We start from the raw sequence: 20,460 nt of genomic DNA, 5'->3' as shown, positions 1-20,460 counted from the left end.
AGTACCCGAAAATTTTTGGCGTACTGAAATTGTGCCTGATACGTCGTGCTGAAAATGGTCTAGAAAACAAATTTAACTAGCACCTAGGGACTTTGTCGTGACACATATTTGATATAGGGGGTGCCAGTGTCAGTCCCAGAGAATCACAACTAAGGATGTCTGAAAAAGAACATCCTAAACGTACAAGATGTACTTGTGTGTGGAGGTAGCTCTAAACATTCTACAACAAGAGTGAGAGGGACCCTCATTCATTAGTCCACACTGTGTAAACCGAACTCCTTGAGTTCCTAGACCATGTTGTATCCCCTATGACAACATGTGCCAAATCAAATCCTACAACTGGATTCATAACAGCATAAGGCAGAAAGATAGATTGGAAACTTGGCCAAAATACTTTGTGCCAACATGCCCTTGACATGGCTCTGTAACATTCAAGCGTACTTATACGTCTTGAAAAACCAAGCAAAGCATACTAAAAGTGGAATAACACCAAATCAATAGATGCGTACCTAGAGATTTGAACGTAATGTTCACTTACCCGTATTCAAATGGAGATGATCACATCCACTACCTTTGCAATCCAAGCCCTTGGATTAGAATCTACGTAGTTAAACACCTTGGTAAGACTCGTTGTAGAACTGCGGAACTAGCAGGTAACAGTAACCAACCTAGTTAACCGTGTACAAAATGATGAGAATCAACTTAAAAAGTTGAATTTGTCCGCTACCCCATGGTAGATTATTGGATTCTTTCCTTGAAAGTAGAACTGGAATAGATCAAACTATGATCCTGAATGCCTATGGGGAGATGTAGCAGTCACCCGCCGGGTCTTACTCCAAAATAGTATGTCCATAGGCAATCTGTAGTGCTATAGAGGGAGCCGTATATGCACACAAGTGAAATGGCTAGCTCTTATGGACAGCCATGCTATCTCCAACTATGCTGCGTCTATACTCCATGGTGGAGATCAGTGAAGGGAGTTTAAGGTTATCTAAAACTGAACTCGAGCACCGCACTAAAAACATGTTGTGCAAAATGATACTCTAAACATCCGTAGTGACAGGACTCTTCCTTGTCAATCAACATCAATGTGTACTCCACTGGGTAGAGCTATTTGATCTTGAGAACAATCATCCAAGGAATACCAACAATTGGGTATTACCCTAGATTTAACAATGGATCTTAGCCAGCGTGTGTGGCTCATAGCCCTCATGGAAATTAGTGTTTAATCGTCGAACCGATGAAGACTAATGTGGATGGCATCTTGCCCAATTTCTAGCTGAGAGTTAGAGAATCTTGGCTCAGGAGGACTCACTAGTGAAAACATGTAGAAAAAGATTCTTAGAAAGTATGCAGTATTCTTCGAGAGAAATAAGAAAGAGAGCATGCTGGACTGAGTAACTTTCCTTAAGTTTTAGAGTGTGTGCTCTTACGCATCGTATGCCTAAATTGCAGCTTATTATATAAGGATTCCACAGTTTTTCGGTATGACTCTCTCATCAAAAGAGGTAAACGAAGAACAAAAAACTGATTGCGACCACCTACCATGTAGGGGTCGTGATTGTATGAGGACAACTTAGCCTTGGCACTTTGCCCGTAAAATAAGTCCTAGATTTAGGTTCCTTCTAGTGTTGTTGTGTGTTGATAGCAACCAACAATCATATTAAACAATCTATCCTTAATATGTCCTTGACAGAGTTGCAAGTGTGATAGCGGAAGCATAATGCATGAACTAGTAGAATTGAATCCACCTCTCTAGCATGCCTTGCATGCACAATTGTAAGCCCTTGCGGAGAATGATGGCCTCAACCATGAGAACCAAAACTATAGTGTCGTGCACCATTTAGACTGGTAGGAATTTTGTGAGCTGATATTCCCTATTTTGCCAGTTTCCCGAAGCCGTGCTTTGTATAAAATTGCCAAAGAAGTTTGCTTTGCACAATGATAGTAATTTTGCCATGTAAAGTGTACACAATGAAAAACAAGAAAAACTTAAACTTGGCTAACCTGGTCGTTGTTGCTGCAACTAGTTTTCAGGAAATTTGGGAGAAAAAACTCATCCCAAAATGGCTCATAGCCATATCTACACATACACCCTCGTATATCCTATACCCTTGTCTGGTACGTGATGCAATAACCTACATTAGGAATAACCTGCAAACATATTGCCTATTCCTTCCCAATTTTGGATGTTCATAGCATATGCCATACGTGGCCAACCTCAATGCAAGATGTCTAAATTGAAGCTTTGCTCCATAGAACTATGTCTGGCCTTATTGCCAACAAATGCTATTGACGACAGATGTCATAGCAAAGAGACTCGACCGTGTCGGTCATGCACAAAAACTCAACCTTGTCTACTTGTAGATCTGTTGGAAAAACAAAATTATACGTGCAATAAATAAATACCAATCGCGTAGCTCATGAAGTACACCTGCAGATAAAATGGCTGTCGTAAGAGTCGAATGAGTTGGAATCAAGGTTCACAGCTGTGTGATTTCGTGCTGCCAAGGGCCTTGCCCAATTTGCAAGCAATTTCGAAGCTTGTGAGAAACTTCAATGCTCTAGTGGTGTTACACAAACCATACTCATGAGCATCTTTCACGAGCCTTGCTCCCGTATAATCCCATTGAATTGCTGATGAGTTGTGCTTCAAGTCAAGGCGATAGAGACTCAAGCCATGCGTGAGTCTAATCGCTATGTCAGTAAATGCATACATCCAACAAATACTTATCATTTGCAAATGATAAGGGGGCTGGAGATGCAAAAATCGAGCAAATTTGTAAATGACTGATCAAGCACACTCGCCAAACCATGTTGAGAAATGGAAGTGACTAACTTGAACAAGAGCATTGCCGTAAAATCATTCAAGCCTTGCTTGATAAATTTACCTATCTCTTGGGCGAAAACCATTGCACAAGTCGGAATTCACAAAACCAAAGGAGCTGCAGATGATTGCATAAAAATTTCAGAAAGTAATGCAAAAACGTAAACATAAGTACCTGGAATGTTAGCGGATTCACTTTGAAGCCTCTCCAAGCTACCAACCTACGACCTTGTTGTGCATGGTGCTTGATCCCTCCCGTGGGGTCCGTAAATTCTCGAGTCTGGCGTCACCAAATTTGTACCAGACTTGGTACCGCTTGAATCTAGAAATCTGCCGGATTCCTTTAAAAAAAAATGGCATCCGCTAGTGCTTCGCTTCCTGCGTATCTGCTTGTCTCCTTTCAAAAACAATCGGTGCCCACCACTAGTGCTTCGCTTCCTGCGTATCTGCTTGTATTTGCTTCTCGTATCCCATGCATCATGTGGGAAGGCATCTCGTATCCCATGCATCACGAGGGAAGGCTTCTCGTATCCCATGCATCGCACAAGACTTGCTGCTTAACAGGGGAGGGTGCCCAACTTAGGAAACTCTTATGTTCAAAAATATGAAGTCATGACGAAAAAAAAGTGATGGTGATGCTACAGACTACTGCGCAGGGAGACTCAGAGCTCTGATGGGCGCTGCAGTTGCACTTAACTCTCCATTGCTTCATCGGTCTTACGGTTTGTGGAGAATTTAAGTGCTCCTTTTTCTTCCAAATCCATTTTGTTGTAGATTCCCTTCTCGAAGATGCTCTTCTTTGTGTTTTGAACTTTGGAACCGTCTTTGAAACTGTAGATGATGTTCTGGACACCCAAATTGAATCGTCTTGTCCTTAAGCTCTACTTTTGGTACCCAAATTTTCATGAATCCTTGCATGCTACTTGTAGCATTTGCTTGTCTATAGGATGTAGAAAATTGATTGCTTTGTGGTTTGTTCTGCTGGTAACCTCCTTTCCATTCCTCCTCATAGTTGGCCAAAATTGCCGTGGTCCCCTCATAGGTGCTTTTTGCATGTTATTCATCATTTCATTTATCCTTTTGAGCATGTCTTCTATGGCTGTAAGTGGACCTGCAGTAGACGTTCCCACTTGTGTTGGTATGCGGATGCTATTTTCTCACTTTGGTTATCCTTAGGGACATCTTCTTAATTTAAAATATCACAATTGTCTTCTAAGTCAATAGAATCTGCCACACACTCTTCTAGATTCATATGCTTCTTGTTGTACAGTATAGCATGAAGTTCTTTGTTTAGCAGTCCCTCTAGAAACAATGATACTAGTCTTTCTTCTGCAGGTATTTCTAGCTTTGGGCATCTTGCAATGTACTGCTTCATTCTAGTTGCACAATCCCTAACAAAATCACCTTGTTTCTATTTGAAGCTATAGATTTGAGCTACCGTAGTGTGTTCGATCCCCATTTTGGAACATGCAGCTACAAATCCTTGAGCTAATGTATTTAAGTCCATGATTGACCTTGGTGGAATGTTTTGGAACCATGTCAATGCGTTTCCTTTTAATGTCATTCCAAATTCCTCAAATTGAGTATGGAAATCAAACATGCATTCTGCTCTTAGCACTTGCTTAAAGCTTGCTAAGTGGTCATATGGATCCCTAGATCCACTATATTTTTTGACCCATTTCTAAAAATCAGATAGTCTGAGACATCCATTTGGTTCAACTCTCGGTCTTCTGGCAGTTGGCCCTGTTCTGAGTCCTTCAAACTAGTCTGTTGGAAATAGTGACTCATGTATCCCTAGACTAGCTTTAGTGTCACCCAGTTTTCTACTTGATGAGGTGGTTTTTGGTTTTTTAACATTACTCTCAAAATATCTCTCGTGAAGCTCATCTCTTGGAATAGTTTCTGGTCCTTGGCCCAATATCCAACCCCTCATGGAGTACCCTTGATATTTGGTTTGTTCCACCTCCTTAGGAGTCATCATAATAAAATTATTATTATAACAATCCCTAAACAGGTAGGTTGGTAGATTTATTGACTGAGATCCTCAGATTATCCGTACTAAAGCCATTTCAAAGGCTTCATATCAACTTGATCGTATCCTTCGAATTCTAAATTTGGTGGTCCTTCTTTTGGTGCCATATCTGGAATTATGGTATTTACCTCTAACTGACATTTGTCTATCACGTCAGGGTTTTCAACTTGAAATACATATGTGTTTTACTTTTGTTGGTTTCTTGTTGTTTTCTTTTTCATCTCTAGTCCCACATATATCTCTAGTTTCATCTGCCTTTGGAACCAAATTTATCTCTCTCACTCTTAGAAATTCATTCTCTCTACAAATTATAGGTTCTCCTTGCTACAGGTATATCTCTCCCTGCAATATACTTATTGCATAAGGGTAAGAACAGGGCTTGGGAGGGAAATTCTCTTTTCTTCATTTCTCTCATATCTATATATTGCACATACTACAATTATCCTAGATGAATAATCCACATGATGTGAATTTCTATTACTTCCACTATGTGAGATCTTTTACAATTAACATATGGATTAGCCGTAAAATACACTTTCAACAATGTATAGTCTTTCTCTTTGGCCCAAAAAAGCTCAATGAAATACTTCTTTCAGCGGATCCCATTATACTATCCCTTATAGACTATAAATTTTCTTTTTACGTAAGTGTAGTTATCTTTCTTTGAACTAAGAGGATTTGTACACACAATAAATCCCACTCAGTAGACAAACATATATATTATGGTAAGTACAAAATTACAATTCCAAAGAACAATTTGTAGCCTGTTTGGTCTCGACAAGATTGAATGCCATTATCTCATCTATTAACCCTTTTATATTACCCATGATACGATACAACCATAGCCTTGATATTTTCATCTTTGTGTTGTTTTGATATGATATTCTGTGTTCTTTATTTGTCTGTGTAAGTGCTAGAGAGAAAGAGTGGGGTTTCTTTGTTTGCACTTCCTTCCAAACCCTTTAGTTCAGAGTATCTATGGTATACCTCCCTCATATAGTTTTTGGAGTTCTCTCACAAACTCTCACAACCAAAACTCAGTGCTCTCTTGGTAAGACCGCAAACCTCTTGACACTGTCCTAGTCCTTTGAAATCGTGGTCAACATAGCTGTGCATTTCTTATTGTGTTGTTTGAAGCATCCCTCCCATTAGGAAGAGAACGGGGTCAAGGAGGGCCTCTTTATTTGGCAGTTTAAGGAAGTGATAAATTTGGTATTAAGGAAGTAATAAAAGGAAAAATTTTGAATTCAAACAACAAAAATGGCTAGTTTATTTGAATTCAAATTTTCCCCCAAAATGGAATTTAAAATCTAGCGAGTAGAACCATATCGCGTAGCATATCTATGGAAAGAGCTCGATGCGTAGATTCCATATCTATGGTCTATACTCAAATCAGAGACCATATGTGGGAGTTATGGAAGGCAAAAAATCATAAAATTATCCACATTCTTTTTGGGGAGAAAAGTGCATCCCTTGACCACTCTTACACATCTCTTACAAACCCGCCATTCTTGCACATATGGCATAAACCTATTCATCAAAATATTAATCATCTCCATAAGCTCATGGAAAATCAAGAGGCCCTCCTACACCCCATTCTCTTCCTAGTGTTGACGAAAATGACATTTCCTTGGGCTCCTCTGTTGAGGAGAGTGGTGGTTTCTACTTGATGATTTACGTTCTTGAACTTGATTATTGGATCCACCCCATCATCTTTGAGTTCATTTATGAAAATAGCATTGATCCACAATGGTCTTGCATGTTGTTGATGAAGTTGTAGGAGCCTTTGTTAGCCACTCGTTCTTTAACATCTGCTTGTGCTTTTTCAACAATCCACTGCTTTTTTTTTCTCTATGAACCTTCTATAGAATTTCTTTGGCTAGTGACATGTGATACTTCTTAAGCCTGCTTCCACTAATCTAGTGAGGCATTTCTTCTCATTCTAATGTTGCAAGCTTGATGACCCCACTTGGTGATAGATTATTGATTAGAAAGGGTACCATCCCTTGCTATTTGAGTTTCTTAATATGTTATTTTAGGGTATACACCAAGATGTAGTCCTCTATTTTGAAATCTTTTGATTGCACATGCTTATTGAATAACTCTTTTTGTTGCCTTTTCTTAGCATGAATAGATGATACCGCTTGAATACATAGCTCATCTAGATTTTCAAAATCCTATAATCTGGATGACAACTCATCACTTGTCACTTTGATTTTTTATCTACTCTCAAGGTTGAAATTTAAAATTGGATGGAAAATATGGAATTAAGAACAAACACCATATTACAAGGTGTTGTTCCAATGGATGTCTTGCAGGCCACTCTATATTCCCACAAAGAATAATGTAACTTTTGCTCCCAATATGTTTGTGAACCTGTCACATTTTTTGTCAATATCGTGCAAAGTTTTTTATTAGGAACTTTGGCTTGACCATTAGCTTGTGGGTGTGTTAGGACAACGGAAAGGCCGGACTAGACAAGGACAAGGCCAGGCGAAAGGGAGTCCAACTAGGGAAAAGGGAGAGGGGCCATGCTATATAGTAGGTGGTTGGGAGGTGGAATCCTGAGTTCTAGTTCCCCTTGTGTTATTATGGTATCAGAGCTAGGGGAGAAGGAGCCATGGAGGAGGAGGGAAGGTTGCATGAAACCATGCCGCATCTCGGTCTCTCTCTCTCTCGATCGAAGTCATCCCTACCTCCCTCATTTTCAGCAACAAAAACGTGCATGGCCTTGCCTGACAGTGCAAGCCATGGTGTGCAAACCGCTATGCAAGAAGGCGGCCCTGCAAGAGGTTGGGGCCGAAGCACCCTGCATGTGTAGACACTGTTGCGAGGCGGGAAGGTCGAGGCCACAAGGGGATATTTACCGGCACGCGGGAAAGTTCGCTTAGCGGGAGGAAGGGCTGATTTTGAACCTCAATGATATACCCCATGGAGAGCATCTACCGATGCACGTTGGTTACCACAACAAAATCCATCTTTGCTACGCGGATACAAGACGACCACACCGACGTAGAGGAGTGCCTTCTCGCCTACGTAGTTGGTCATGGTAGCAGCAAACAGTTCAATTTTTTTTTAATAAAATCTGTTGATTTTTGCCCTACCCTACTAAGGGTTTTGGCCCACGATCACATTATCCGGGCCCAATCAAGCCAAGCGAACTTGCCCAAGCCACCTGCACCAAGTCATCGATGACAAAATCACATGACATCGACGGGCACCACCATCTGCGGCATTCAGTAGTGTTCACGCAGCACCCCATGGGTAGTCCGCCATAGCCACGCCTTTGGAAGTTCCAAGGACATGCAGGTAGTGGGGTACAAGATCTTCAATACGGAAAAGCTTTTGAAACTCAAGGCTTTCATAAAGTTCAAGGTAACCATTCTATATTTGTTTTTTCTCAGTTGATTACTCTTATAGCATATGCAAGGTGGAATAGTTGCCTAGTAATAATGGTCTGTCCAACTGTGACTGGTATTACAAGCAGCATGTATCCGTACACGGGTACCATTCAACATCATGTGATTGCCAACACTTTGATTCCCGAGATCTGATAGAGGATCAAACCTACGATTGGGTGGTTTCAATCCCAAACCACAACCTCTAGGGTAACTAACCTTGTGTCAGGCAAGGCCTGTGCTCATGTCAGGCAAGGCCTCTGCTTTGTCCACTCAAGGTTCTCGGCAAGGACAATCATTAATTATTATTCACAATGTTGGTCAGCAAGACTCGGATAGAAGTTCAAGGCAGGATGCTTGCCATCAATATAATCAACTAGGTTTATGATCCTCAACAAGCATCTTTTGATGCAACAACCAGATTTGTTGCTCGATTTGGGTCTTCCATGATAGAGGAGCACAGCTCCATAGCTTGCATTGACCATTGACTTTCCTTCCAATAGCACAACTTACAAGCGCATGGCTCTAACTCTATCTGCATTGAGTGCAAGGTCACTTCTATGCCTATAGAACTTGCTAAAATGCAGGCGAACTAAGCTATCTTTTTCACTATTGAGCCCTCGCAATATCATGTCTTTTGGCAAGGCCCTTGACAACATGAAGTGGAGTAGTTATTGAGCATGTGGTTTTTGATAACTCTCGTATGCACCAAAATGGATGATCATGGCTATCATTCATAGAACCAGGAAGGTCAAAGATTCATAACGTGTACGTGTTATACTAATTTTCACTTACATTTAGAGTACGACACGGTCAATTTTTTGTGCATGATCGACTCTCTTTGCTATGACATCTGTCATCAATAGCTTTTGTTGCCAATAAGGCCAGCCATACTTCTATGAAACAAGGCTTCAATTTATACATCTTGCAATGAAGTTAGTCACGTTTGGCATATGCTTTGAGCATTCACAATGGGGATGGAATAGGCAAGGTGTTTGCAGGTTAATTCATATTGTAGGTTATTTCATTATGTACCAGATGGCTGTATAGGTCATACAACGGCGTCTGTGAAGATATGGCTATGGGCCAATTTTTGAATAAGTTTTTCCTCCCAAATTTTATGACACTTGGTTGTAGCAACAACGACCAGGTTAGCCAAGTTTAAGTTTTTCTTGCTTTTCCCTGTTTACACATTACTGGGCAATTACTGTCATTGTGCAAAGCAAAGTGCTTTGGCATTTTTATATGAAGCAAGGCTTTCGGGAACTGGCAAAATAGGGAATATTATCTCATAGAATCCCCCAGTCTAAACTGTGCAAGGCACTTTTGGTTTTGGATCTCACGGTTGAGGCCATCACTCTCCGCCAGGGCTTACCATACTGGATGCAAGGCATGTTACTACCGCCTTGCATCCAGTATGGTAAGCCCTGGCGGAGAGTGATGGCCTCAACCATGAGATTCAATTCTATCGCCTCGTGAATTACACTTCCGCCATCACATTCTCAACTCTGTCAAGGACAGACTAAGTGATGGATTGTTTAATATGATTGTTGGTTGCTATTAACACACAACAACACTAAAAGGAACCTAAATCTAGGACTTATTGTGTGCAAAGTGCCAATGTCAAGTCGTCCTCATACAAGCACAACCCCTACATGGTAGGTGGGTTGGAATGAGTTTTCTGTTTTTCTATTACCTCTCTCAATGAGCGAGTCATACCGGACACTTCTAGAATGCTTATACAATAAGCTGCAATTTAGGCATAAGATGCATAAGAGCACACAGCTAGGGTACACACTATAAAAACTTAAGGAAAGTTCCTCAACCCAGCATTCTCTTGTTCTCTCTCTCTCTCTCTCTCTCTCTCTCTCTCTCTCTCTCTCTCTCTCTCTCTTTATGGGAATATTGAAAATCTTCTAAAAAGCTTTTGATACATGGTTTGCTTGTAAGTGAGCCTGAGCCAAGGTGCTCCAACTCTTAGCTAACATGGCTAAGATGCTACTCAAATTAGTCTTCAATGGTTCGTCCGTTGAATACTAATTTGCATAATGGCTATGAGCCACACTATCTCAGAGCCATTGTGAGGCCAAAGGTAATACCTAACTATTGGCATTCTCAGGGTGATTGTTTTCAAGCTCGACCTGATCTACCCTGGGAAGTACACATTGACGTTACTGGACAAGCAAGAGTCTTGTCATTGTGGATGTGTAGGGTGTCATTTTTGCCACTACATGTTTTCAGTGTGACACTCATGTTGAGTTTTTGATAATCTTCAACTCACAGCTGATCTCTACAAGGAAGTATCGATGGAGCAATTGGTTAAGATAGCATGGTTGACCATAAGAGCGAGGCTTTACAGGCACGTGTATCCTCATGCTCTTGTTCTCTCTCTCTATAGCACTACGAGTGTCTATGGACGCATTGTTTTGGTGTAAGACCCCATGAGTGCTTACTTCAACTTTGCAAATTGATTCTCATCATCCTGTACATGGTTGACTATGTTGTTTACCATTCCCTGCTAGTTGAGCAGTTTCTAAAAAGGGTCTTACCAAGTGGTTTGACTTCGTAGATTTTACCCAACGGGTTTGGATTGCGAAGGCAACACCCAGGGTTCCCAGTGCAATGTTGCTTGATTTTTTCACAGGTGGGAGACATACTCCTATGCATTTGAATACGGGTAATTGAACTTTTAGTTCAATCCTTAGGGCCATGCCAAGGGCATGTCGAAACAAGTATTTTGGACCGTAGTGTCCAATGTACATTATTCTGTTATGAATCCACTTGTAGGATTTCATCTGGCACATGTTGTCACAAGCGATACAACATGGTCTAGGGACTCAAGGAGTTCGATTTAGCCAGTGTGGAGAAATGAATGAGGGTCCCTTTCACTCTTGTCACAGAGTGTAAAAAGTTACCTCCACACACAAGTAAATCTTGTACTTGAAGGATGTTCTTTTTTAGACACCCTTACTTGAGACATATTCCACATGTGGCGAATATGAGTCTCTGGGACTGACACTGGCGCCCCCTATTTCACATATGTGTCACGACAAAGTCCCTAGGTGCTGGTGCAATCTAATTTCTAGACCATTTTCAGCATGACGTATCAGAAGCATTTTCAGTGGCCAAAATTTGTCGGATACTTAGAATGACCTGCTAAGGTACAAGTGCTGCTAAACAACATTACAAATAGTTGTTTTATATATAGAAAGACTATGCATGAAAATGTGTCATTGTTTGTACCTAGAAGTGAACATTGTTTCACCTTCTATTATGGTTCAGACGTTTCAGCAAGGCTTGCAAAAAATTGCAACTAAAAGTATTTAGTTTCTTTTCAGAACTATTTACATTCCTTTGCTATGTAGTGGTTCTGGCATCTGCTTTTTGTGTGGCTTTTGCTTTAGCCCATTTTGTGAGATAGTCAATGGGCAAAATGATATATTGGTCATGAGATCTCTAATTCATTAGGAAGAGAATGGGGTCTAGGAGAGACTCTTGATTTTGTAGTTTATGGGAGTCAAACCTCTAGTATTAAGAAAGCAATCAAAGGATTCAAATAGGTAAAATGGCTAGTTTATTTGAATTCAAATTTCTCTCCAAAAATGAAATTCAAAATCTAGGAGGCAAAACCATATCATGTAACATATCTATGGAAAGAGCTCAACATGTAGGTTACAAATCTACAATCTTCGGTCAAATCAGAGATCATATCTAGGAGTTATGAAAGCATGAAAATCATAAAGTTGTCCACCCCCTTTTTTGGTGAGAAAAGTGCATCCTTTGACCACTCTTACACCTCTCTTACACACCCACCATTCTTGCACACATTGCATGCATCTATTTTTCAATGTTCAATGATGGCCACCATATTCCCAAAGTTAAGACAATTTTAGTTGTCCTCTGACCGAAGAAATGATCCCCACTAATTCTTCTGTGTGCTTGCCCTAGGATAGACATGTACTTGTTTTTTGTTGCACATATTTTTAGATGGTTGTCCTTCCCTCTATTGTAAAGATGATTTTCAATTAAGCTAAAGTCTTGAGCTTCCGTTTTAATGGCTTTTTGTCTTGTTTGCATTATATTTTTAGGGAGTGTCCTTATTGTTAGGTAATCAACCATATATTGATTCCATTGAGGTGTAGCTACTATCTCAAACAATGTGACATGTTCTATAGGTAGATTTCTCGTGCAGGTAGCACAATTCATGGTAAATTCATGTACATCTACATGCATATTTAGCCAATACACTCCAAGTTTCCCTAATAGTTGGTGTGTCTTCTTTTGGAAACAATTGAAGTCTATGTCATGTACATGGGCTTTCATGATATAACATTCATATTTGTGTGGACTTATGCATAATCACAATATTCTATCTAGACCTAGATGGTACAAGCATTTTCTTATAAGTTGAAACCTTTTGGCTTGCCTGATTGTTTGTTGCTGCTTAAGGTCCTATTCCATCCTATCAAATGCTCCTCTGTATGTCAAAAGTGTGGATAACTCTTGAGACCACTTAGGAACCATCTCTATGTTGAAGAGGTATGCATTTGGTATGTCCTCATCTACCCCTTTGAGTGCTTCTCTATTTGGTAACCTAGAGAGGTAATTCATGCTAAATTTTGTCTTGACTTTCTTAACCACTACTGTAAAATCAAACTCTAGCAATATGATGAAGTAGAAAACGAGTGATTGTAGCTATATTGCAAGGTTTTTTGAATAAATACAAAAGGGCTCGTTGGTATGTGAAGAAAATAAATTTGTTGACCAAAAGATAATGCCTAAATTTTTTAAAAGGAATATATCATACCTAGCCCTTCTCATTTTGTGGTTGTGTAGCTTTCTTTTGCACTTCTCAACTATCTATTAGCATACCAGACTTGGAAATCCATTGTACCATCTCATGGTTGACCCAAGATACAACCTATTGCAGATGCGGAGGTAGCAATATGAGCATGGAATATTTTATCACAATCCAATGTTTTAGATTTATATGCTACTATAAGAGTATCCTTAAGTTTTTTGAATGAGTCTTCACACTCTCGAGTCCTCTCAAAGACAACTATTAAGCGATATAGGGTTTCTACAATGATTGCATACATGTATACGAACCGCAGGTAATACCTACAATGTTCCATGAAGAATTGTACTTGCTTGGCATTAGTTGTGGCCTTGGAATTTCTACAATCACCTTGATCTTGTCAAGTTCTGTAGATATACCATTTTCAGAGACAATTTGCCCCAAGATTATGCCTTGTCTTACCATGAAGACAATTTTCTTTTGATTTAGGCAGATTCTATAAGTCATACCTTTCACAAATATCTACCTAAGATAGTCAATGTGTTTTTTCCTAAGGGTGGACTAAACACAAAGGTCATCCATGTATATCTTCAAGTATTCCTTGAAGGCGTACGTCATTAGCCTTTAGAATCTGACAGGTGCATTGGTTAAGCCAAAAGGAATCACGCTATAAGCATATATTGTCCATTCTATGGTGAATGCCATTTTGTATTGGTATTCTACCATAATACACATTTGGTTGTACTCTGAGAATCCTTCTCGAAAGGATTAGGCTTGTGTGCCAGCCACTCGCTTGAGCACATTCTCCATGATTCATGAAGGATAATTATCCCTTATTGTTGCAGCATTCACTTTCTTAAGATTTACACATACACACTATGAAGAATTGGGGGGCTGGCCTCTACAACACCCCAAGCCAACAAAAAGAAAAAAGGGTGAAGATAATAGATATCTCAAGATAATATGGGTTGATATTCTCTCACAAATTGTGAGAGCCTCACTCGCACTCAGCCTCGACTAGCTTCCGTCTACACTACTACAACACTCACTTTACTTGGGTGCACTAAAGGAAGCAAGGAAGCAAGAAAACTAATGAAAAAGAAACACTATAATTTTTTTCACTTTTTCTAATAAAATCGAGGGCTTCACTTATTTTCAAATGCCCTTCCATGTGCTAGTAGAGACTCCATATGTGCTCCCATATATACACATAGTTTGACCAAAACCCATTCAAATCAAGACCAATTTAAAAACCCACAAAACTCAACAAAAAATTTAAAAAATGTGATGGCGAACTTGGGGAAAATCTTTTCCTTTTGCATATGTGCAAGCAAGGAATTGCAGCGCATAGTCTATCCTCGACTAGCTGCACCACAAGGAACTGCACATAACATGGCTAACATAACTCAATCCAAGATAAAGAGAGGGTAATTTGAAGAGATAATAACCCACTTTCATCATCCCATTCATTAGAAACACAAATTTACCTAAACACACCAGGCTCTCACAAGGCAAGAGGGGAACCCTACATCCAAACCCCCACCCTTCACCACAAGCTGCAGCAACATAGGCTTCCTTCCTCACATCCGAAAACTCCCACTCATTCACAACCCAAAGCTGATAACATTTTAGTTTCTCTTCATACATTTAAAGAACTTAATTAATCTTTGAAGGTTCAAAACTTCTATGTACACAAATAGCAAAATTATGTACCCTGCACAAATTGTCACATACATAGAGACAGTTGGCACACAACCCTTTGTACACTTTGTACAAGCATGCCTTATTGAAATATAAGGGGTCAAAAAGCATCATGAAACATCTCTCAAGCATTTTGGAGTGTCCTAAACCATTCCGCCTAAACACGTCACATATTTCCCCACCAACAAGCATGGAACACTTCCAAATGTTTCATATGAATTTCTTGCTTCATCACATGATTCTTGTCACATAAGTCTTGAGCCTGCCGACCCCATTAAATCTTTCCTTATGCATTCTTCCATCCAATTCCTTAAGCTAATAGATTCCACTATCAAATACCTCATGCACCACGAAAGGACCTTCTCACTTTGCCTTTAACTTTGTTTGAAAGGTATTGTCCAAAGCACTATTACACCTCATAACCAACATGCCCTCACATAGCGTTTTTGCCTTTATGTTTTCATTAAATACATCAGCCCTTATTCTTCCCAGGTCTTCATAGTATCTAATGGAACTTTATCTTTCCAACAAGAGGCTATGCATAGATGCCTGTCTCTCCTTTTCATGCTCCTCCTCAACCAAACTATGCTTTAAAATTAACTCCAATGAAGGAAGCATCACATTAACCGGAATAACACATTCTTCGCTTAAACCAAATGAAATTGAGTGATCCCCCATGGCTGATTTTTGAGTCACTCTACATGCCCACAACTTCATATCCAAATACATATCCCAATCATTTGGATGCTCTTCCATAGGATTGAACAATATCTTTTGCAAAACTCCATTGACTGTTTCTACAACCCATTGCATTCTAGATGATAAGGAGTAGCATACCTATGTTTGATCTCCAATTTTCCCACCAATTTACTGATAAGATCATTTCCAAACTCTTTCCCTTGATCACTTACAAGATCCAATGGAACTTCACATCTACAACATATGCAATCAAAGATAAAGCTGCATACATCTTTGCTTGTAGCCCTGCTACTAGCCTTTGCTTCTCGCCATCTTTTCATACAATCCACAACACTAAGTATGTAGTTCTTCCAATTCCTAGTGCTTGCAAGAGGAACAATTATATCCACATCCACTTTTCAAAAGGTACATAGCTTACAATATGTCTCAAAGGCTCCGGTATCAAATTTCTCTTTATATACATTTTGCACTCATGATAGATCCTACATCAATGCGCGGTATCCCTATTCATACTTGACCAAATTTGTCGAGCATTCAATACTTTTTTTCTCATAATTCTACTCAAAAATTTCCTCTACATTCTTCCTCAGACATGCTTTTAAGAAATAAAATTTTTAATCATGGTACTAGAGCACTCTTCTTATAACACTAGCAGTCCCCTTGTGATACATGTGCTCTCCAACCAAAATGTACATCATAGCTCTTCGTGTGATTGCATGATTCTTTTGAAAAGACGATCCATTTCTTGAAAAACCCATTTGTAGCACATGCTCTTCCTCATGGAGGGATTCCCTTTCAAGATAGCTTGCCTCTCTAATTATCACTGCATGCACATCCTTTGTGAACACCTATTCCACTAACTCATGAGGCCTTACATTCATTTTTTGGGGTACATTCCATATTTTTAAGGAAGAAAAATACTTTAACAACTTCCTCACTTTGAAATAAATATCCGTTCGTGCCTTCTTGATTCACCTTCCATGTATCATGAACTTGCCGCACAATTATACATAGCATCACCTTTGATTAAAAGCCTCCTTACATGCCTTTTGACACATACTTCCAAGCCCAAATAGAAGCTTGCATACTCACCCTCATTATTACTCTTTACATCCATTTCTTGGATTCCAAACAAGAATTACATTCCATCTTTTTCCACAAATACATAACCAATAGTGCCCTAATTAATTCTCCTCTTGAAAGATCCATTAAAGTATAAGGTACCCTCTACATCCCGAAGCTCCGCATGCATAGTTGGACTTGGTACTACCTTCCTTTACAAATATTTCTTCATCTCATTCTTTGCATGAATCTCTTTGAAATTAAGCATATCCGCCATGTTTTCTCTCACACTATCCTCCTTAGTAAAGCTCATGTCAAATTGTTGCAAACTAAGTATTTACTTTTGCAATTTGGGACTATCCCCAAGATAACTTACTGCACGAGGCAATAAGCTACATGATTTCAGCATCATAAAAGGCTTACAAATAAGATAATATCTCAGACTTTTTTTTTTCATATATCGATGCCCAATCCAATTGTTTGATCTCATGCTAAGAGTTTTGTGCATCATTCTTCACCTTGCTTATGTAGTAACATGACTCAAATAAATATTTTTTTCCCCTTTTTGCATTAATATTACACCAATAGCATGCTCACACACACTTAAGTTCAAGTAAAACATTTCATTCCAACAAGGAGGAATCATCAAAGGCAATGTAGATAGCTTTTCCTTAACCTCCTCAAAAGTACATATTCAGCAAAAGCAAACAAAAAGATCTTGACAAGTACCTTAGATTTTGTACAAAACTCATCAAATCCTTTGCAATTTTAGGAATTTCCATCATAAAAAAAGATTCCACTTTTGCAAGCTCTAGAGCTATCCCATTATCACTTATCTCATGACCAAGAAGTATCACTCTAGCTCTTGCAATTTTACATTTCAAACGATTGAGTTGACCCCCATCATCATCAATCCTTTTAAAGACCATATCAAGCTTTTTCACATGAATCATTCTATCACTTTAAACACAAAAAAATTCCATAAAAACTTTTACATAGATTCCAAGGTAAGGCCCCAGCACTTTGTCCATCCAACTTTGGAAGCTAGTATAAGAATTCATTAAACCAAAGGGCATTACCCTATAGCAAAACACTCTCCACGGGGTCAAAAATCTAGTCTTCTTTTGATCTTCATATGCAATCCCAATTTGAAAAGAACCCCTAAACCCTTCACATTTCGTATATCTCTTATTACCTGCAAAATAGTGTTCAAAATCTCATCCTCCTGAAAGGGAAGTGGATAGTGATGCCTCTTTGTTGCCGCATTCAATGGCTTACAATCCACACATATTCTCCATTTATTTTTCTTTTTTGGAAGTATAACCACATGGGAAATCCATTCTACATCATCTACAAGGTAGATAAAATTAGTTTGCAAAATCTTCCTCACCTCCATCTCCAATACCTTTTGTTAGATGTTGCCCAATCTCCTTAGCTTTTGAGAAAGAGTGCACCTTCTTTGAGCTTTGTTTCATGAACCAATCTCTTTGTTCCCCTCATTTGAGCATAATCTTTGGCAAACAACTTGGTATCCATTAATTAATATTTTGGTACATTTTCGGGGGGTCCATCGTTCAGTACCCCCTATATAACACGCTCATGGGGTATTAAAAAACCCCCTCTTTTAACATGTCTGAATGAATAAAATGATCCCTTATTTTATGTTTTTTTTCAAATTGAATATAAAAACCCCTTATTTTAATGTATCTCTGCTAAATTTTCTAAATTTTTGTATTTTAAAACTTTTCCTTTTGAACTCACATTATACATTAACATGATTACATAGTGCACTCCCCGAGGGTACATTCAACTCGTCATTAGCCCTATGGTCATTTTCTGATTTCATAGCATCCTTTTTCTCACAATTTTCATCATATACTTGTACCCCATGTAGGGGATTCAAGCCCTTTGTCTTGTGCCTAGCTTGTGGGAACACCACTAGAGTTTGCATGGCATGGTCACCCTTTATATTGTAAGTTTTTCTTTTAACAAAAAATGCAAGACTCATAGCGTGTCTTTTTCTCTCTTGCAGTATCGACTCTCTCTCTCTCTCTCTCTCTCTCTCTCTCTCTCTCTCTCTCAAGTTGTGGTGCCGGCACTTGTTTTCGGCCTCAGCCCTGCGAAGTACAACAGGTTGTGGTGCCCTTCAGAAGATACTCAGCCGAGGACAGGAGTTCAAAACTTATTTAAAGGGTGAAGCCTCGAGCTTTCTCAAAGGCTTTTCCCTCCGGAATTTGCGAGTCAGTGGTCGGTTCCCTTCGATCTCCTCAAGCACAGGGATGGCTACTCCGAAGACCCCCGCCAAAGCAAGACCGAGCTTTGCAACTGTACTGGCAGCCCCCAGCAAACTTGATTGCATCACGCAGTTGCAAGCAACTCTTGATCGAGTCTTGGAGGAAAACTTTGAACTCAAATCTCACCTGAGCAAATTAGAAGAACAATTCAACTCTATGGCTGACCTCACCACCGACAAGGTAAAGGAGGTAGAGGCAAAGGTTAACCAAGTTCACTCAACAACCATCGCCCAAGTAAGGACGTGTGTAGCAAGGGAAATCTCCGAACAAAATTCTCAAGAAGATAACTCCCTCAAGGTACGGATCGGTGGGCTCCCCTTGCAGTGGTGCACTATTGAGGACACCCTTGAAGAGGCAATCATCAAACTCAACAATATTATTGAGCCAGTCAACATCAAGTCAGAGAATGTCGCTTGGATCAATGACACACATCGTCATGTACATCCCGAGCATTGTTTCCTTACCTTCAAGAACAAAGAGGAGCGGGTAAAGTTTCTACGTCAATCCCGCCTTCTCAAAGAAACCAAACTTTGGATTGCAGAAGAACTGACCATGAATCAACTCAAGAGTAAAGCGAGCGAGCTGAAGAAGGTGCATGAAGCGCGTAAGCAAGGCAAATGGGCAGTCTATCGAGGAGGCAAAGCGATCATCCAAGAATTCCGAAATCCCAAACCAGCTCTCTCCACAGCCGACCCTTAGGTTTTTGTTTGTTTTCTCCTTTTTTCCTACCCTACTCTCTTGATGGACCCTCAGTCCTTAACTGATATGTATCAGCCCACACTGAGAATGAATTGTTGTAATGTCAGTGTTTTTGGTCCCATAGGTCATATATGACCTCCGTGGACGTTAATCCAATCTCTCTCTCTCTCTCTCTCTCTCTCTCTCTCTCTCTCTCTCTCTCTCTCTCTCGTTTATACACCTACACCTCGCCATGGCATGCCCATGCCTTCACCCACCATAACCGGCACACAACACTGGTATGAGAGCCTCTTCGTGTCCTTGGCTTGAGTTGACATGGTGCGGGAGCAACCGCTTGCAAAGGGGGAAGCAAGCTTGTCCACCTGCATCAAAGCAAGTAAAATCAGCCTCAAAGTCGATGCCCTAGCTGTCCGAGAAAATTTCAACATGTCACCCTCTGCTAGCCCCCGCCCCCCTAATAGCTCTCTGCGAGTAAAACTATTATCCCTACCATCTACAGTGCTATGCTACAAAACTCGCCATCGTTTTTGGTTAATTTCACACTTTAATAAAGTGACCACCCATTTAATTATTCAAACTGGGCACTATTCGTACCGTCCGGTACCCTCGCAAGGGATTCTTTCATGCTTAATTATTACATGCTCGGTTCTGAGTAGGCTTGAAATTTTGAAGGCACTTTCGCAAGATCAAAAATAGTAAATTGTTGTGATAAGTATCTCTTGGGGGTCCCATCATTGCAGAGCTCCAATGACCAAGAGAATTATCAATCCGGAGGGATGAGCTACCCGGTGTGAGCGGGATGAAAACACACACAGCGCCTCTATAACGACCCAACACACACTCTTGGGAAGATACACACACACACTATGGGGCACCACTCGGCTTAGACAACACACCTGGCCGAGACAGGGAACACACCTCTGGAGTGAGAGGAGAGAGATTATCCACTT

This window comes from Adiantum capillus-veneris, chromosome 29, assembly GCF_014529385.1.
Source record: "Adiantum capillus-veneris isolate H3 chromosome 29, ASM1452938v2, whole genome shotgun sequence".
NCBI classification, from domain to species: Eukaryota; Viridiplantae; Streptophyta; class Polypodiopsida; order Polypodiales; family Pteridaceae; genus Adiantum; species Adiantum capillus-veneris.
Note: the sequence above shows the minus strand (reverse complement) of the source record.